Here is a 22,415-nt window from a genome sequence, read left to right on the forward strand (position 1 = left end):
TCTCGGCCTCCCAAAGTGCTGGGATTACAGGCTTGAGCCACCGCGCCTGGCTGTATGTGCATTCTTAAGCTAGTTAGGCAGAACTGAAAATAATTTGCATTTAAGAAAAAGCATAAAAAACAGATATGATTCTAACTTCTTTGACGATTAGACCTGTTTTATTTGGCTTGAATGGCACCATTCATGGCATTATATATATTTTTATTGTAAAAATGTTTACGAACTTATCTTAAGGGAAACAGATATGTAGGAACTTTGTCTTCCTCACTGATTAATTCTCAAATGATAGCCTTTTATTCAAAACATTATATGAAATTTCTTAAAACCACTCTTAAGAATATCTTAGAAGTTTGAACCTAAGGGAGAAGGAGATCATTGTGTATAAAACCGTTATAAACCTTCGTACTTTAAATTCACCTTTTTTTTTTTTAACTCAAACATGAGGTTTTTAGATTAGATTTAATAATACATTTATATAATAAGAATCTGTTTGGCACTTTCTAAAATCACTATTCAGTGAGTAAAAGCAGAACATCAACCTAAACCCAGACTGAAACAGCATACCATCAATGTATGGAGTTTCTGAAGCAAGGTAGGGGTGTGAGCCAGACAGAGAGCTTTCCCACTCACTTTTCCGTGACGCTGTGTGCACCAGGGTAAAAAGTGTGAAGGACAAAGAATATCCCTTCAAGGCTGTTGTCCCTGTGAGGAATGTGAAAAATGAGGTGTCACCCATTGCTTTTGTCAGTCTCATACTTCACAATCTCTTATCTGTAATAAAATGTGAGAGAAGATAATATAACTGTCCCTCTGTGCTATATTGTTGGAGCATCATTATCAAGAATCTCTCAAGAGAGTCTTCACAATTAGCAAGGTAACCACAGCATTTGCCTTATAGCCCATGGAAGATGATAAAACTGTCTTCCTGTGGCTTATGAAAGTCCCTGAAAGAAATTAATTCAGTGGTACCATCCATCTATTTAAAATCCTGCAGCTCAAAGGATATGTGATCCTCTTTAGTTCATATTCATTTCACAGTAAAAAAGAAAGAAAAATTTAGCACATTTCTCTTCCAGGTATTGGGCTGAGCCTGGTGGTAACCGGGCTCCCTTTGGAGGAGACCGATTCCTGAATAGGCCTCAAAAGCAGGGCCTGCCCCTTCCTCCTCTCCCCATTTCTGTCAGGTAACTTCCAATCTGTGACTGCTCCACCTTGTATAACACACCTATGCTCTTCTGAGGTGCAGCCTGTCTCCTGCTGGACTCTGCACTTTCCAGCAACAGTCCTTTCATTTTTTTCTGTGAAACTCTCTCCCCCATTGCCTCTAGCAAGTGTTTCAAAACTGTTTTACTCGCCTTCAAACTTTGAGACAGGTACTTTCCATTCATTTTCAGCAAACTAAACACTTACTTGACAAATAAAATCCTCCACAGCCAGATTTATAAATTGACCAGCACATATCCCCACCTCCTTCTCCTTTCTTATACTACAGGAATTTCCCTTCCATTGAGGCTCATCAGTTCAGTGGCAGTGTGTGGCAGGCAGAATTTTAAGATGCTCTCCAAGATTTCCTGCCCCTCCTCCACATAATCCCAAGAGATGTAAATGTTTTGCTTTCTTGGTGAGTTGATAGTATGGAACAATTGATTTTAAAAGAAAAGGAGATTATTTGAATGCCCTAGCCTAATCAAATGAGCCCCTTTAAACTGGGGCTTTTCTTTGGCTAGTGCAGACAGGAAAGACTAAGATCTAAAGCATGAGAAGGATTCAATGAACTATTGCTGACTTGAAGATGGAGGGTGCTACATGGCAAGGATTGTGGGTAGAAGCTGAGAGTGAGCCCCTGCTGACAACAGTCTAGGAACTGGAATCTTAGTTCTGCAACCACAAGGGACTGAATTCTGCCTGCATGAAGAATTAGATGGGCAGTGGATTTTTCCCCAGAGCCTCCAGACAAGCTAGCTGACATCTTGTTTCATCCTGGTCATGTCCTGGGCAGAAACCCAGTCATGCCTACACAACAGTGACTTAATAAATTGGCGTTTGAGGCTGTTAAGTTTGTGGCAATTTATTACACAGAAATAGAAAACTAATATACCCTGGGTTCCTTCTTATCTTTTCTAAGGAATCTTTTCATTACATTATTCCCTATCTTCAGCCTTTCCTTATTGCTCTATTTATATTGTCATCATTACCATTATTACTAATGATAATCACCACCACTTCTTATAGGAATTGAATATGCTGGGTACTATACTTAGATACTTTATTTCATTTAAAGCTGTACAATCGTAAAATAGCCAGAGATGTTGTGAATATGCAGATTGTGAGTCTGCAGGTCTGAATTGGAGCCTGAGATTCTAACAAACTCCCAGGTGATGCCTCTGCTCCTGATCTAAAGCTACATTTGTAACTACATTTATAATTCATGAAATTCAACTAGAATTTCTATTTGCATAACTAGCCCTATTGAAATGGGTAACTCCTTTTAGTCACCATTTTTATGTTAGATAGCGATCATCAATTGGTAATGAGTTAACTTTGATTGAAGTATCTGAGTACTTTGTTTGATGTTTCTCAAAATAGAACCTGAAAGGGGGAAAACGTAACCTGAGGAAAAAAATAAACTGGGTACTGATTCCTGAATTCCACCTCTACCCTTGAGATCAGAATGGCTGGAGCAGTGCTCAGAAACATGTATTTTTAATAAGCTCTTGCATGATCTAAATGTGTGTGTCTTCCTAAAATTCATATGCTGAAATCCTATCTCCCAAGGTGATGATATTAGAACACGGGGCCTTTTGGGAGGTGATTAGGCCATGAGAGAAGAACCCTGGTAAATAATATCAGCAGCACCCTTACAGAAAAGGCCCAAGGGAGCTCATTTGTCTTTCTACTGTGTGAAGATACAGCAAAAAGATGGTGTCGTGTGTGAATTAGGGAGTAGGCGCTCATCAGACACCAATCTTGCACCTTCCAGCCTCCAGAACCATGAGAAATTCTTGTTGTTTATGAGCTACCAGTTGATGGTATTTTGATACAGCAACCTGAATGGACTGAAACAGCTCCCCAGGAGAATCTTAGGTTACTGGAAAGCCACTTTCTCAACCTCAGCACGATTGACATTTTGGACCAAAGAACTTTTTGTTGTGGGAAGCTGTGTCCCATACACTGTAGAATGTTAGTAGCACCCCTGGCCTCTGCTCACTAGATGCCAATAGTGCTGCCCCTGAGAGGCGACACCACAAAATGGCTCCTAATTTAAAACAACTACTCTTAAATTCAAGGATACTTAATTAGGCTTTAATTGGGAAAGGAATAACTAAAAGTACATATGTTAGCACAAAATTTGGTCACTATTTTTCTATAAAAATATAATGGAATAAATGTACATCCATAAAAAAGCTATAAAAGTTATAACATGATTTAGTTTGTTTAATTAAAAATATATAAGTAGAGCCTATCTTATTTAAGTGAAGCTTTTTTTCAATCACTGCTGAATTAAGTTTTAATTTTGCAATAACTTACTGTTTGTTACCACTCATGCCCATATAAGTCTAAGTATTTCTTTTGCATTTTAAAAGATCATAACTGTCTGATAGGAGCTATAAAGAAAAATAACTTTCTTTTGTCTTCTTAACATTTCTCATCTCATGAGCATTGAAGAACTTTTTCTTCCCAACCCCTCTCAACCTTTTTGCCATCCAGTTTATTGGTTCTTTTCTTAAACTAGCAAATATCTGCTGAATAGCATGCCACTCTTTATTCTCCACAAGTAAGACAGATAAAAAAGACCTGATTTTGAAACTCTCTCAGAGTCTGTATAAATCCCCATCATTAATATGTGAATGCATGTGGATGTGTTTGTGTGTATGTGTGTGTGTGTGTGTATGTGTTCAGTGAAGGAAAATGTATTCTAACAACTATGCTTCTATGTTATGTAGCAGTACTAATTCTCCTTTGAGCTTATATTTTACACTGAAGTTTATTCTTAAGGCAGTCTAGCAAAAAAGCAAGTGTGTATCTGTGGGTATCTTCAATTAATCATTTTATTTACTAGACACAATCCTTTCTTTTCCATCTGACCATTTAAAGACAAGCTTAGGCTTCAAATCACTTAAGGGAGGATTTTAAATATACACTTGACTCTTGAACCATGTGGAAGTTGGGGCACGGCTGCCCCTATGCAGTCAAAAATTTCTGTATAAGCTTTGACTACCCAAAAACTTGTCTACCAATAGCCTATTGTTGACCATAACCCTTACTGACAACATAGTCAATTAACATTTATCTTGTATGTGATTATTATTTTATACCATATTCTTAAAATAAGCTAGAGAAAAGCCAATATTACCAAGGAAATCATAAGGAAGAGAAAATGTATCTACTGTTCATTAAATGGAAGTGAATCATTATAAAGGTCTTTATTCTCATTGTCTTCATGTTGAGTAGGCTGAGGAGAACAAGGAAAAGGGGGGTTAGTCTTGCTATCTCAGGGGTGGCAGAGGCAGAAAAAATGCACATATAAGTGGATCCACAAAGGTATCCAAAAGTTCATACCTTTCTGGCTCAAGGGTCAACTGTATACACATTCACTCCCTGACAATTGATCTCTAGTAGCTGGTAACCCAGTTTGTATTGTATGTACCATTCTAAGTGATTATGGTGCAATAACGCATTTGTAATTAATTGTGCCCAGCTACTGCTAATATTTCCAATTCACAGACCATTCTAAAAGAAATGATTTACTGAACAAGGTTAAAGTAGTTCTGTTAAAGTTGGCTAGAACACTGTTGATTCACTTTCATAGTTGTCACGTAGCTTTTATTCAAGGTGGCAATATCACACAATGATGTGACAACATGGTCTTTAGAATGGGACAGACATGGATTTGATTCTAGCTGTGTGGTACCTTGAATTCTCTAAATCTTAATTTCTTCATTCGCAAAACTGTGTGAACCTACCTTATAGATTTCTTGTTAAGATTAAATACGTTAATATATGTAAAATGCTTAGCTCAGGGCTAGACCCATGGAAAACATTCAATTTTCTAGTATCTGTCATATTACTTCTTCTAATCTAAGAGATAACTAATATATTGTCTGTCACTTACATACATATAACTAAGTGATTACCATGAAAATGAATGAGCAGTGTTCTGGCCAAATTTAACAGAACTATTACAACCCTGTTTGGTAAATTATTTCTACTAAAATAATTGTTTTTCTTAATCTTTTGCAGGCATATAGGCATGTCTATATCAGAAATGTGTTTGCCTGTTTATACTAATATATAGGTAACAGAAATTTATAGTTATAAGTCACTTATTACAATATTTAGGTCTGCTTTTTAAAAAGCACAGCAGAGACCTCTCTCTGCAAGTCTTTTGCTAACTAAGGAATAGCAGGCCTTATTATTAGCTGGACTTATTCACATGGTATACATTTTAAGAGATTCATATTAAATATTTTCAGCATTATTGTAGCCACCAAAAAGTCCACATATTTGACATATAATGGTTAAATATCAATTCAAGAGCTACTGGCTTAAAGAGAAAGTGTAGGAAATTTAATCCTTTTCTCCTATGTTGAATGACTATTGACTTAGAGTTCTTACTTTGCTACCTATCTGCCAGAACTCAAACCAAAAATTGAGATTCAATTTGGTCTTACAGAGAGATTAGCTTTCAGAAACATATTACAAAGTGCAAAAGGTTACACTCAATAAATTTCTAATAAGCACAGTATTGTAGATGACTCATTCGGTCTTTGAAATATATTCAAGCTCTTGTAAAACAATAATTACGTATTCATTTCCTAAGAAAAAAATAAGAAACTGCTGTAGCATGATTTTAATAAAATATTTCAAATTTTTTGTTCATGACTTTTCATTCAGGGCAACTGAATAATCTTCATTTTTGACAGAACTTTTTTTCTTTCTCCCCATTCCAAAATGGGAGTAAAAGTACCTGTCCTTCTAACTAATTTAACTTCTATTTTTAATATGCTCATAACTTTGTAATAAGGCAACTTAAAGTATTAATGTTTCTGTCTATAACTCACTGAAGTTGTTTGTTAGTGTTCTTTTCAACGAGAGGAAGTAAACCCTTTATAATGACAATTCTGATTTCTTTTTAATCTGAGAATATGTGTCAGTTGAAAAATCAGAGTGAGGATCTCCAACTGGGGAGGAGAAGTTAAATTGAAAGCTAAATGCTTCAAGGCAGAATTATCATAGATTGCGCAAGCTCCTAGACAATTTAGAGAACATTTAATTCAGTTTGGACGTACTGAAGAAATCAAACCTCAAAATTCAATTTTTAAAAATTTCTTAAACCTTTTAATAAAGATGGCAGGTCATTTTAAGCCATTTCAAAGAAAAAGATATATATATATATATATATAAATGCATTCTTTCTAAATAAACTTGGCCATCTCTTTACAGAGACCCTCAAGCTGAAACTTTAAACCAAACAGGTAAAAAACCTAAACTTCTTACTTGATAAATTTGAATGATAGCAATGTACAGCTAGAGTCATTGGTGGTAACATTTGTAAGTTTAAAAAAGATTACAAATGTGCAGAAAATTAAGCTATTTAAATTTTCTTTTTTTATTTTAAAGAAAAGGCTGTTTTAAAGGATAGGAGTACAAAATTAAAAAAGTAAAGCAAATTTTATAAAGTTAACTTGAGGGAAAAAATAAAATCTCTCAATCTACAGATGAGGATAAATCAGAACATAAGGCGGAAAAAGCCAGCATCAACTTTGGTGTCTCTGAGGGTCAAAAATGGCAACATTGGCTGGGCACGGTGGCTCACGCCTGTAATCCCAGCACTTTGGGAGGCCGAGGCGGGCGGATCACGAGGTCAGGAGATCGAGAACATCCTGGCTAACACGGTGAAACCCCGTCTCTACTAAAAATACAAAAAATTAGCCGGGTATGGTGGCGGGCACCTGTATCCCAGCTACTCGGGAGGCTGAGACAGGAGAACGGCGTGAACACGGGAGGCGGAGCGTGCAGTGAGCTGAGATCACACCACTGCACTCCAGCCTGAGTGACAGAGTGAGACTCCGTCTCAAAAAAAAAAAAAAAAAAAAGGGCAATTTTGGTTTTGAAGTCAGTACAATGTGTGTTACGTATTGATAACTAGGCAGAAACCAAATTAATCAGATTTTCACAGGTTATTAAAAAATAAAAAGAAGTTTTTCTGTCTGGATTGCCTTTTCATCCCATGGGAATGAGTGAAATCTCTAAAAAGACTGTAGAGTCAGGCAGATCTCTAACACCTACAGGCTTTATATCCTTGGATAAGAAATTTATTTGTTTTACATCGCCATATCCTTATCTGAAAAAAAGACAGCAGCATGTACACTGAAGATTTTTATGGGACTTAAATGAAATGTTGAAAAAAAATGTCCTAATGCTTGGTCTATAGTAATTATTATTTTTACCACCAATATTAACAATATATGTATTGACTGGAGTTCTATAATGTTTAAAAATCTGAGGAAACTATTTTTTACATATGAGTAAAAGTTGCAACATTTTTACAGTAGATGCAAAATGATTAAAGAAAGCTCTGATATTTTATAAAATTATGGCTTGGAAATGTTCTGTAATACCAAAGGATGTCTTTTGGTTATCAAAAGATAAATAACACACTAGCTCTACAAAATGAAGCAAATGTTTGTCTCTTTGAGGAAATTTCCTGTAATCAGGTGTGTAGTTTATTTTCTGTTGTGTTTTCTGTGATTGATTGAAGGGTTATTATCTATTAACCTGCAAGGAAAACAAACTCCTCCCTTACTTGTGAAAGAGGCATTTTTATCTGCAGCCACATTATGTCATAGCGTGCCTGCCAATGGAACATTATTGTCAGCCTAGAGAGTAGAACGGAGTCTGAGCAAATATATTGGACCTGTACTAAGGCTGTATATTTGAATAAAGATATTTCTCCCAAAGCCATATTCAGCCTTTATATTTTATTTTTAATATTATGTGCTAAGTTCTCAGACCTTTAGAAATGTAGGTGAAAGGTAAATATGAGAGGAGAATTGAGGGAGTGAAGCATTCTCTTCTCTAATTTACATAAGCGTTATAGGACTTCTGGATCTTTTACTTTCCCCCAACGTTATATTGGTTTGCTCTGGATGACACTTACCCTATTCATTTTTCCTTCAGTTTCTGCCAGCGAGAATAGAAATTTTAAAAGAAACGCTGAGATGATTTATAGGTGTCACCACACCTCTGGTGTAAAAATATCATCTTCTGTGATATACCATTTAGGAGTATTTTATTATTTTATAACTTGTCAGGAAATTGCTGGAGTTTGACTCTTATTATGCTTGCATACTCATGTGAGAATTCATTGATAATCATAGAAAGAAACTCACAATATAAATTAAGGCAAAAAGCAATCTTAAACCTGTCATTCAGGATTCAGAACACAGAGGAGGGAAAAAAATTCTTCACTGAAATACACTGCAGATTTCCCTTCAGCACTGTCATTTGTTATTTTCCATTTTACTCCATTGTATTTCTCTTACCTGGGAGAGTTAACAAAAAAAAAGTCTTTAAGTATACAGTCAGCAGTTACAAAATACAGGAGAATTGATTTGAAGAGGTAGTGGCTGTCTTTAATAGTAGGTCCACTGAAAGACCTAAGTTCAGTTCTCAGGGAATAGCTGTGCAATATTGAGCAAACACCATTTCTGCAAGACCCAAAATCCTCTGAAATAATAATACTTTTAGTTATGACTAATAATTAATAATACTTGTGTCTGTGTCTCTAAGAATGTCTTTGCTATCTATTCACAAACTTTATGTGAATCAATGAGATGGTATGTGGAAATACATGAAAATTGAAATGCTATATAAATACAAAGTATGTCTTCTAGCCTCCTCTCTTAAAAGTAAATTAGACATGAGAAAACTTGATACAACACAATGGAACAAACAAAATCAGTAAAAAGGCATATAAACAATATCATTTTGGGCTAGTCACAGTGGCTCACGCCCGTAATTCCAGCACTTTGAGAAGCTGAGACAGGCGGATCACTTGAGGCCAGGAGTTTGAGACCAGCCTGCCCACCATGGTGAAACTCCATCTCTACTAAAAATGCAAAAGAATTAGCCAGGCGTGGTGGCGGCGCCTGTAGCCCAGCTATTCGTGAGGCTAAGGCAGGAGAACCACTTGAGCCAGGAGGCAGATGTTTCATGAGTCAAGATGGCGCCCCTGCTTTCTAGCCTGGGTGAAAGAGCAAGACTCCGTCTTAAAAAATAAAAACAAAAATAAAAATATCACATTCTCGGTTTTAATTAAACATTTCGTTTGCTTCCAATATATCTCAAACCGCCATATTGGAAGCAATATCTCAAACCGATATATTGGAAGCAAATGAAATGTCATCTATATTATATTGTATTAAATATGTATTATATAAATTACATATATCTTAAACTGATATTTTAGAAGCAAATAAAATGCCTAAATTATATATTATATATATATAAAATGATCCGGTATATCAGTTTAAGATGAAGAGCTGGGAAATATTCCATAAATATATTATTTCAGGATACAGTCAGCTAGCCCCAAAATGTCACACTTGGACACCATGAAAGTGGTAAACTATTGGTTCCATGTCTGAGGCAGTGGTGTTTAACAGGTGCTTACTGAAAAAATAAGGTCTGCATACATATTTCTCTATATATTTATTTATAAACTACTGATGTCAAGAATGTATAGCACACAATTTATAAATACTAACAAAATATGTTTATGGTAAATTTTGTATCATTAATTTTCACAGAATGCTTTAATTTATGTAACATAGCTGTAATTAGCCTATGGCTACACTTGACAGATTAGTGTTGTAATGATAGGCGGTTTTGTTTAGTTAACAGTAAGATGAATGTGAGTCACTGAAAATGTACACTGGAATGTTATTTGGTCATCGGTAGTCAGTGATGAGTGTTTTCTTTCGTAAATTGATAATACTCTTTGAATATCAGAAGACTATATTTTCAATTTTTATGGTATTTATAATATAATGACTATACATCAAATACAGCTTCACGCTTTTAAGTTTAATCTTCATTATCAATATTTTCTCTGCTATCTTAATTCTAACAATCAATGAAACAATAAACCAAGCCTAAATTTGTAGAATTTGCCAATTTCAGTGGTGTAAAGACTCTCACTTTGACTGACATTAGGGAACCCATGTAACCTCTTTAGATGCAGATTTGGTAAGGATGCACACTGATTTATAATATTTCCACCATGCAGGTACAATAAACATGAAAAAACCCCAAGAGCTCAGATAACATTAAAATGTACTAAATAATTAAGTAATGAGCTTGAATATTTATTTTGTTTCCATATAATATATTATAAGTTTATATCATATGAATTCTGAGTATTGGCTGTGTTTAACAAACAACTGGTCACAATATTCAAGGTTTAACAATTGGCTCTCATGAAATGATAGAAGCTAGCTCCAGCATGCCACTGGTCTCAGGTTTTGGTATCATAGTGACAACCCTCAATAACAGAAGTGGGAAATGGTTGAAACTAGTCATACTCCCTTGCTGACTCACCTTTATGTCTAGTAGAATTAACCTTATCATCCCTCTTGGGTTTTCTATTAATGCATTTACATGGTCACTGCAGTCATTACCAGGAAACTTGAAACCTTGAAGCCACATAATATTCAGACAAGGATATTTCTTTAAAATTCTCTAATCCCAGTGGGTGAATAATTTTCATCACAAAGACAAATTTTCTTAACATAAAAACTGTCTATTTATTTTTATCATGTTCTTTGATGTGCATGTATGTCACTATTTCTCCAAAGAATTAGCAAATCTAGCAACCTTACACATTTTTCCTCTGTGCTAGATAATGTCAGTTTTTCATGCAAAGAAAGAGACATTTTAGCCACTGAAAATACTCCAACAAGCTTCTGGATATACTTTCTTACCCTTACATATTTTTTTCATATTATTTATCTTATTAAGTTGTTCTTCTGTCTACTAGTTATCTACAAAAGAAGTGTTGAGGTCATACTACTTTCCTCTTTTTCCTTCATTCTTCACAATTTGTAAGTTACTAAGACCTGGTCCTTTTTCTTCCTAAGTCTCATTGAATCCAAGACGCTGGAATAATGCCTAGGCCTACTAAACCCTCAATGAATATATCATTCAGTAAGTTGACTTAGGCACAGATGAATAGAAGAAGGTAATTTAGTCTAGACGTTGTGGCAAAATAGAAGGTTTACATTTTTTATTTTAGCTGCCTGCAGTGGTGTAGAATTGGAATGGTATTTAGTTCTACAAGAAAAATTTAAAATAAGAAATCTCAAAAAATATGGGAAAATGGGTGTTTTGTGACTGATACATTTAGCCTTGTAGTTGTATCATCAAAAAAAAAAAAAATTTACAAAGAGATTTTAATGTTGTTTCTTTGATTTAATTTACCTATTTACTTAATAAACACTAGAATAGAATAAGTGACATTTGGGACTAAATAATTTACTGCCAACATGACAGTATGACCCATTAATTTGAAAGCAGAGCTATCAGAGTTCTTACTACCACAGACTTCGTTGCTATACAGTACATAACATTTCCAAACAAGATACTACTATCAAATGATATGCAGCGTGTGCTGAAATATTTCTCTTTTTAACTGTTTGGGGTTTTCTTAGAAGTTCATAAGGGGGGAAAGTCATTCAGAAACCCCTCTAAAGCAGTAATTCTTACATTTTTGTTTGTCATAGTCCCAGTTAAAAACGTATAAAGTCTTGGATACTTCTGGGAAAAATGAGTATAAAAATGAGTGTCTGCATATAACAGACAATTTTGCATGAGATTTCAAGAAGTTTTTCAGTCTACAGATTAAAAATCAATGCTCCAGAGAAACTGAGTTTGGGCAAACCTTGGTAAATAAAATTAATCAACATTAAATCAGGGGAGGGTTAATTCAATCCTTGGACAAGACAAGACTGTCCTAGCCCTGAGAATAAGCATGTTCCTGCTCAATGAATGAGAATGACATCCGAATAGGTATAGAAGTAAGGACAGAGCAGGTCATGATCACGTTTACCTCCCCAGGGGATTTGCTAGGACCCCTCCTTGATATCTGTTCTTAGATTTCATTAAGGATAGAATGAACTGTAAAGATCTGTGGTTCAGATCCCAGAAAATAATTGCATCTTGACTGATTTATAGTGAAATAGGAACTGTAAAGTGTCCTCATTTAAGGTTTCTCTTTTACTACACGTATAAAAAGTAAATGGTAAAACTGTGCTCAGAATGCTATAAGCACACTGAGGATTCCAATGACATGAACACAGCACTTGTATTTTGCCTCTGTGGTTTATATTGTCCTCTGAACATTTCAATATAATTAGAGGCTTGTTATGTGCAGTGGGAAGATACACATAATGAACAGAAAACTAGTATAAGCTTTCAAAATGGCCATTTATGTTCTTATTATATCCCTACTCCTATTATCATATTCATAATAACCATCAGGGAAGTATACAGTAAGAAACTTAACTTTAAAACAGTCAAACAGCGTACCAAGATTTCATATGTTCAGCAAATGCATCATATAGATACATTATGTACATTTTTTATTACTAATTAAGGTAAGTGTGCTATTTGTATAATTTTAAGTCATTATAACATTGTTTACAATGGTCAAAGAAATGATACTAAAGATGCAATTTCTAAAAAATTGTGGAATATAAAAATCTTTTATTTACAGTTAGATTTACTTCAAAATACATAACTCTTTGTGTACATAAAGGAATTTGGACAATCAGGACAATTTCTTGGGGAAAAGTAGCACAAGTAATGCAATTTTTGCCTTAAATATCCAACTAAAAACAGATAATTTTTCTTTATACATGTTCAAGGTAATTGTTGCATTTTTCTCTTGTTTCTGTATAGACATATTTATAATGATTTTTGCCTGTTTCCTAAACCAAAATATAAGTAACACTTCACCAATTGTTAGAACCAATATAATGAAAGTTGATTTCATAAAATGCCTGTGCATTAATCGTGCCTATCACACATACAAATGGGAAATAAAATAATGAATAAATTGAAATATGTGAATAATTTAAAGTAAGAAACCCTGTTTTGAGAAATACAATTTAAAGAAGAGAGACTTTATTTAAAAAACAAAGAAACCTGGAATTATACAGAGAATCACTTCAATATTCTAGCTCATTTAGTTAGTTAAGAGCACAGTATTTCTATAAAAGAGGGTGCTTAATTCCTATCCTACTGCTTTATTTTCCATTGCTTAAATAAAATAAAATACTATTTGGCCTGAAAAGGCTGATGACATCTGACAATATATTGAGAAATAAAAATGAGAGACATAAAGGCTTTATCTGTTATTGTTTTTTATCTCAAAGAAAAAAGTTATGTGACTTCTATTTCAGTAAACAAATGCATTCAATTCTCAAATCGAATGTGAAGAAGGGAAAGGAGGAGAGCAAGATGATGTGTTGTATTTGATGGTTGGAGAGTCACTGGAGAGAAATATTTTATTAGATCATAAATGTTCTCATACCATGTGGTGACTTTGTAGTGTGTCAAGTTGGCTAGGCTGAAGAACATTTCCCAGAATTCCCTTCGCTGTGTGTTTCCAGTTAGGGTGGGCAACAAGGAAGATTACTGTGGGGCTCATGAAGGGCAGCAGTGAAGCAGTAACTATTCTATCATTCATACATTCTGGCAATTACTTGCTGACTGATCTCATTGGAGTGAGGCTTCATCCAGACTTACAACTTCTTCTTCCACTTAATATTCAAGTATCCTCCTTCAGCTTCTATGACTCCTAGGCTCAAGGACAATGGATCTCAGCTTCTACAGGACACCAATGCCTTCAAGGTCACAGACAGCAAGAGATGGTATGGGTTGTGATCTGTTCTCGTGGGCTCAAACTCATGCTTGGGAGCTCATCCTTGCTCTCTACTATTTTATATCCATCTTCCCTTCTCTACTTTCTGCCCTGCAGACTTTAAGTTCCACCAAAGCTTGAAGAAAGACAACAGAAACCGCTTAACCATCTCTCACAATTGTATAACATCAAATCTATATAACAAATCTCTTCATATACAAGTATATATTCTAGCAGTTCTTATATGATTACAATATGACTGATAAACATCAGCACTAGAAATTCTTATATTTTTCTCATTTTGAAATAACTGTCCCACAAGTACAAGTAATATTTTACTTTCATTGTCACTATTCTAAGAGTTTATTTTATGTTTATCTCATTGGGTATATTCTTATTTGCAGAAGTCTTCACTCACTTTGTTAAACGTTTTCCGTGAAGTCTGGAACTTGGAGTTGGGCCAATAATCGTGATGTTACAATCTCAACAAGCAAAATGTAACTTCATACCCATTTAAGTTAGGCAGAAATATGTTTAACAGTTGAAAAACAGCTTTCACTTTAAATAGAAAAATGAGGAGAGTAAATTTATAAGATGAAACATTAGCCAACCCATAATAAGTAAATGAGAAGTTTAAAAAAGCAGGTACACTGCCGGGCGCGGTGGCTCACCCCTGTAATCCCAGCACTTTGGGAGGCCGAGGCGGGCGGATCAGGAGGTCAGGAGATCGAGACCATCCTGGCCAACAAGGTGAAACCCCGTCTCTACTAAAAATACAAAAAATTAGCCGGGTGTGGTGGCCGGCGCCTGTAGTCCCAGCTACTCAGGAAGCTGAGGCAGGAGAATGGTGTGAACCCGGGAGGCGGAGCTTGCAGTGAGCCAAGATTGCGCCCCTGCACTCCAGCCTGGGCGAAAGAGCGAGACTTTGTCTCAATTAAAAAAAAATAAAAAATAAAAAAAAGGTAGGTACACTATAAAATAAGAGCACAGGGAATTTCTGAGTTAGTTTAAAAAAAATACTGCTTTTTCATGCAAAGAAATGGAAATTTATATGTACTCAATTGTACATTATAATGATACCAAAGGGAATTGCCTTTTAATGCAAATTGTATCTACAGTTCTGCATCCCTTAGGGAAAACTCTTGTTGTATTATCAATCTATGACTAGAAAATATTGTCAGCATATGTGCAAACTGGTAAACATTAGCCAAACCAAAAAGGAAAAACTCTTTCAATTACTTCAAGAAGAAAGTAAAGGTATCACTTTCTACTCAGGTATAAGGAATAGAATAAGCTAGTTATGTGTGAAAGACAGAATAATGGCCCTCAAAGATGCCTGCATCCTCATCCGTAAAACTTGTGACTGTGTTATCTTATGACAATAGAGAATTAAAATCGCAAAAGGAATTAAGATGACTAATCAGCTGATTTTAAAATAAGGAGATTGTTATGGATAATCTGGATGGGCTCACTGTGATTGCCGGGGTCCTTAAATGAGAAGAGGAAAGCAGAAGAGTCAGAAACAGAGAGAGCATCACAAGAAGGAGCAGATCAGCCATGCTGGCTGCTGGCTGTGAAGATGGAAGGGAAACACAGGCCAAAGAATACGGGCAGTCTCCTGAAGCTGGAATAGGAAAGGAAACTGATTCCCCCTTACAGCCTTTTGAAGAAACACAATCTTGCAGATACCTGGATTTTAGCCAGTGAGACACATTTCAGACCTTCCACCTCCAGAACTGTAGGATAATAAGCCTGTGTTGTTTTGATGCACCAAGTTACTTGTACATTTTTTAACACTAATAGAAACCTAAAACACATGATATCAGAACAAAATGAGTGATTGAAGTCAGCAGCTTTCAAAGAACGTTTGTGTGCTCATCAGCTTTATCAACCCTACCAAAAGTGAAGAGAGAAAATAGGAATAAATGTCAGTTAGATGAAATGCACATAAAGGAAAATGTTCCCATACTGAAAAAAATCATAAGGAAATTCTGTATTCCCAGGCTTCTAGCTTTTATAAAATTTTTTAAAAAGTCTTTTAAAAAAGAAGAAAAAAAAATTAACATGTGCCACAATAACTTACATCTCCACGTCCCCCACTGCATTATATCCTTTGATTATGCAAAGTTCATTTCCGCTCAATGTAGATTCAATCGAAGAGTGACATTCCCAACTGGACCACCAGATGGAATCACATTTTAATTAACTTTTCAGCCAGCATACAGATGTGCTTCTTGTGATCATTATCAAGAAATCATTTGCTTTCAGCAAAATGAGAAGCCCTGGTGGCAGATTATAACTTAGAATGATTGATCACATCATGAGATCATTAACCTTAAAATGCTCTTAATCATTTATTGACCAAATGAAAAAAAAAGCTTATAAACCAGTATTGAATACATGTAAGGCACATTATCATGTACTTTTTGGAAGATAAATATTTTTACAATAAAGTAATAGTTGGTATGTGTGTATTGTATTATTGACTTCCAAAAGAGTCACATGGCTTCTGAATTTAAGCTTCCATACATTAATAAAATAATAAACCAATACATCCTTTAAAAAAAAACACTTAAGGTCTCTACTTTCCAAACCCTTACACATTGAAAAAGAAACCAGCATGAATAATTTATCCTTAAGTAGAAGAAATTAAGTGAATATTAATGAGCTATAAAAGATAATTGAAATTATATAGAAAGAATGAAACTTTATATTATAAAACTTATTACTTTGATGATTCAGTTATTTTCAAGATGTAACGAGAACTCTAGTATCTAGAACTCTAGTAACTAATAACACTAGTAATAAGTCTTTCCTAATATTTAAAAACCTTTTATTTGCTTATTCCAAATTTTATAGGTGAATATCAATTTGTAAAATATTTATATTATCAGTTATTTAGTTACAATAATATGTTCAATATCAAAGAAAAAAAACAAGAGGCATCTGTCTTTGAAAAGTTTTAGGCTGTGAGAAAATACAAGGCAGGCATTTTAGGAGGTCAGAACCAAGCCCACATTATTCAGTGTATCTTTTAAGGTGTCAAGGTGGACAGCATTTCATTATTCATTTCATCTTTACTCATAAAAGTTACAGCATGTGTATTAATCTAGGCATGAAATGTTCACTGACTGAATTGAAATTGCAATTTAGGCTTCTGTCCTTCGAGGATATTGGGATTCTTTTTACAGCACTGTGAGTAACCATGGAAAAGACACCTAAACACTCTGGATCTCAGTTTATTTTTCAGAGAAATGAAGAATTTTTTGAATTTTAATTAATATCTTAACTCCTTTTTTAAATAAAATATCACATATGACAGTCTAGTTCTCAAAGCTGACAATGGTTGAATGTCCTTGGTTGAACTGGAGCTGGGATGAGGAGCCTGGACCCCACTCACATTGTCTTGGTCTTCCCCTGAAATGTCTAAGAGGTGAGATTGGAAATCACTGTGCCTCCAGCCCAGCCCAGTCCAGCTGTCTTGTCTGAATGTAACTTTCTGGAATTATCAAGACAGCAGCAATGGCACCCCAAGCTGAGTCCTTCTGCCTTCCAGACTCTCTCATCCCTCAGCCAAGTGACTGGCCCAGGAAATCTGACTATGAAAATATTTTAGAATTAAAATATTCTAGAAAGAGAAAAATAATGAAAAAGAAAACAGTTTGTAGAAAAGGAAAATACTGGATTAAAAAATGAATAAAACTTCTAGCTTTAATAACTTCTATTTTATCGTTTTCATCTCTAAAAATCTCATCATGCATTTTTTACTATACATAAACAGAAACATTAAGTCATGAACTAAATGAATTAACTTTTACATGGAAATGATTACCCTGAAATATCATTTTGACCCCATTAATAGGCAGAACTCGAGCTCCCTGTGAACAAATGACATCTTAGCACAATGAGGCATGCTAATGCTCCAGTCCTTAGTGTAACTCAACCATTCTTTTGTCATGAAGCCAAAATGGCTGTTTAATTCAAAGACCATTTAGTCAAACAAATATGAAATAAATTCTTAAAAATTTATGATCATATAGGTCAACAGAACCCTTAAATTCATTTATAATAGTTGCTTTTCAAGCTATGAAAGCAAGATTGGACTAATTTTGTATTTCTATGGCGTTTCTATTTTTTTTCAAAGAACTATTTTTCTTTTCTATGTTTGCTGTTCCTGAGCTTATTAGCAAGAAACAAAAAAAAAAATTACTTATCTTCTTAGGCAATATTCTCTTCAGCTTTCCCTAAACAGGCATTCTTAGGATATAAAAAATAACATCATTATTATGGACTCAAAATAGGGATGGGCAGAGGATCTGAATAACAAGCTGGATGTAGCCCAATCAGTATTGCTAATGTTCAAGATGTCCACATTTTCCCTGAGGTTTATTCAGAAATTCACTCGCAGAAACTGTACAAAAACACAAATTAGTGTTTGGGTGAGGTCCCTGATTTTTTCCTAGTTTCACGGTTCTTCAAGTCTCTTCACATGGAGACACCAACAAAATACCAGCACATGGGAGAAGCAACCATGGAAACTCAAGGTTGCACACGTATGACCTCTCTAATTCCAGAAAGAATGTTGAGAATGAGTTTGTGTTTGCCAGTTTACACAATGATCTTCTCACCAGGGACTAAACATTGCAAATGTTACTGATTTAACAAAGATTTTGATGTAGGAAGAGTTGAGCTTAAGGAAAAAATATTGCAATTTCCATTTTCATTTTAAGTGTGATTCTTAAATCCATGTAAGTCTTCAATACAACAAAGATGGGCAGCTTATTTCTTCTCCATCTTGTGTATGGCCAGCAAGTTTCTGGAGAAATAAATTTAAAGTCTTTTGAAAAAATATGTCCATTTCATTTTTTCTCATATCCTGGCTTTCTTTCATTTGAGATATTTCTTCTTTTTTTTTTTATTTGAGATATTTCTTCTTTTTTTTTTAGACATATCACAAAATACCAGAATTCTAAACAAATTTATTTTAGGAATTTGAATATAAACAGGATGCTTATACTAGACACCTGAATATAAAACATTTTATTCAAATTTTACTTTTTACAGAACACAAGAAAGTTAGAATTAGAGTCCCAAATATTTTTTTTCCTGCTCATTTTCTTTTTCTTTTTTTTTTCTTTTCTTTTTTTTTTTTTGAGACAGAGTCTCACTCTGTCACCTAGGTTGGAGTGCAGTGGCACTATCTCGGCTCACTGCAACCTCCAACTCCTGGTTCAAGTGATTCTCCTGCCTCAGCATCCCTAGTAGCTGGGACTATAGGCACGCACCACCATGCCTGGCTAATATTTTGTATTTTTTTTTTTTAATAGAGACAGGGTTTCACCATGTTGGCCAGGATAGTCTCGATCTCCTGATCTCGTGATCAGCCTGCCTCAGCCTCCAAAGTGCTGGGATTACAGGCGTGAGTTACCATGCCTGGCCTCCTGCTCATTTTCTTAACTGACTTCCTTCTGTACCCATGACCTCTCTATACTGGTATAGTAGATAGCGCCCTGGGGTAAGAATTAAACAGGATTCAGTTCTGGCTTCAGCTCTATAACTTTGGACAAAGTATGTTTCTACGTTGGGTCTCAATGTTCAACCTTGTACATGGGCTTCTGTGATGGTCTGAATAGAAACTGTAGGTGAATGTACCAAACTTACTATGTCTATTAAGGAGTATTTGAGTTGCTTTGAAAAAGTCACAAATATCCTTAAAATGACAAGCATTTAGAAGGCTTAGGCAATTGCTACATACACAGAACAAGGTCAAATTATATAACAGAATAAAATGTATTTCACTGCTTCTTAGAGAGGGTGAACTTGGCACCAGTATATCTATGAATTGTAGATAAAGCCCGGTAATTTGAATTAAACTGATAATTCAACATTGGTAATATCACTTCCCTAGGAAGACAAAGCTCACGTACACCTTTACATAGTTGTCTATATCTTCCAGGGGATCTCTCATTCAGCACCAGTGTTATTGAGCTTGCTCAGTTTTCTGTCAAAAATTTAGATTCTTTGCTACCTCTCTCATTATAACAGAAATACAGCATGGCTTCCATACTTATTTTGGTGATTTTCTTTTTCTTTTCAGATGTCTAGTAGCTCAAGGTTCAACTTTGGGTCTTTTTCCTTCAGGGGAAAAAAAAAAAAAAAAAGGATCTTTGCCCTGTGGTTTACTTTCTATCTTTTCTACATGATCTGTCCGAAATGTTAGTGTCATACCCAGCAAGACAGTTGTCTTCAGTGCTGGAGTTAAATTTGAAATTAAATTTACAGAGAAAATTAAGAGCCCTGGTATTATTAGGGATTCAACATGCAACATCTCTTAAGTTGATGTTTACCAACTATAATGTTTTGGGTAGGCTGGCAGAGGAGGCTTTACCTGCCATGAGAAATCTCTATCACCAGCCTCATGATGTGGTATACTTAAAAGAAGAACAAAAACTTTATTAGCTGTGATATATGACTTCCTGTCTGCTGTAAGCTAATCAGTAGGGGCAGCAATCTCCGTGTACATGTTTTATTGGCCTGGAAATTTGGTTATACATGTAAACTGTTTGAGAAATGTCTGTACCTTTCTTAATAGCAACACTATTGACATATTGGACAAGATAATTCTTTGCTGTGAGGGGCTATCTTTGCACTGTAGATATTTAGCAGTAACTCCTGCCTCTGCCAACTAGGTGGCACCACCACCACACCCCTACTAAGATAGGAAAACTAAAAATGTCTTCAGACATTGCCAAATGTCCCCTTGGGGGCAAAATCATCCCTAGGAAAATCATTAGTCTAAAACTTAAATAGATAGTGAGACTAGAGGCAAAATTGCAGTTTATCCGTGGACTCTTTCTGCTTCCTTCTCCCCTTCTCATTCTCCCCTCAAGACTGCTTCCTTTTCTTTTTGCCTTCAGGGTCCCATGTTTTAATTTACTTTGTCCTTCTGTTATTAAAACCTAACCTCAATGCTTTTGAATTCTTGTTCCTGTGTAAGTGTAAAGTGATATTTTTGCACTTTATCTTAAAAAAAGTTTTTAACAGGTTTAAATCAAAGCAATAAAATTCTAATTGTGGAATTTTAGGTGTTGAGGCTTTGCATGGTCTTGGATTTAGGTGACGGGAAGAATGGACGGTGCAAAAAAACATTGATTTAACTTTCTCCCCAACAAATCTGTAGAATGTAACCAATAATCTGAGTAATCTATATCTTATCAGCTTTTCATTATTAAGGAGGTCACATTATCAGTAATAGCTAATTTATTCACCGACATATGATCCCATCTGAAGAATCCAGGATGTCTGTTCTTGCAAATTTCACCCTATGTAATAGGTATTTGTTGTTTTTCCTTCCACTTTTTATTCTATTATCTTCCGATAATAGCTACAGATTTCATTTTGAATAAACTCCTCTTCCATTATTGGTTCAGGCGATCTGAAAAGGGAGAATCCCCTTCTAGCTGAAAGTGTGATGCCCACAACACAGATATAATCCGATAAGAGCGGAGACTTTGGCTTATAGGGACAGAGGAAAGCTTCTGTTCTTGCTGGGCTTGAACCAAGAATAATATAAGTTTGGAGCTATTGCAGTTATGTGGAATCTAAGAGTGAAATCACACATGGAATAGAACAAAGCTTAGCAACAAAGAGGACCATCTATTCCTGATGACAATGTTGACCTTCCAAAAGCAACCCAACACTGGGCCTTTCGGTCATGATTCAGTGAATTCTTTTTCATCCCTTGCAACCAAGATTCTTACTGAACTGAAACAGTTAGTGATTTCTGGTAGTCCTTCGAGGTATCTCTTGTTTGCTCACAAATAATCTTTTCCTCTGCTCTAGGTCCCCTAAGTGATGTATGCTCTTCTGCTGCTATTGCTGTTCATTCTGGAATTGACACAATAATGCCAATGTTTATGCCAAGGGTGATATTGCTCAGTGTTCCCAATCCAGCAAACAACCGTCCTAATAACATTGCCTTCTCTAGAGACTTGGTGTGTCATAACTATAATAGAATAAGAAGAAAACTACCTTGCTTGCTCTTTGTCTATTGTCACAAATAGTCTTCTGAATATAAAAACAGTGTTACTTCTTTTTACGGGGACCCTAATAAAAATACTTCTTTCAGTTCCTGTCTTTAGGTTCAGCCATGATATTTAAACATGAACTAGTAAGGCTCAGAGTTGAAGAGTTTGATCTTGTCTAGGCTTTCTCTCACCCCCATCCCAGCTTTATCAGGCTATTTATGACAATATCTTCTCTACTACAGACAACAACTTTCCATGACAATGGAGCTGTGGTGATTTAAAAAATGGAAAAAAAAAGAATAAATAGTACATTGCTCTTCAAAATGCAGATACTAAAATTGGGCATAATAGTACTTTTAACATTGCTTAAGATACGTATTTATTATCTTTATTAATTGTTCCTTATAGTAAAACCATTTGGAATCATCTTTTCTCATAAAATATTTTTCATGAAGAAAAAAAAA

Source organism: Colobus angolensis, unplaced genomic scaffold (assembly GCF_000951035.1).
Source record: "Colobus angolensis palliatus isolate OR3802 unplaced genomic scaffold, Cang.pa_1.0 Scaffold5, whole genome shotgun sequence".
Taxonomy (NCBI): Eukaryota; Metazoa; Chordata; class Mammalia; order Primates; family Cercopithecidae; genus Colobus; species Colobus angolensis.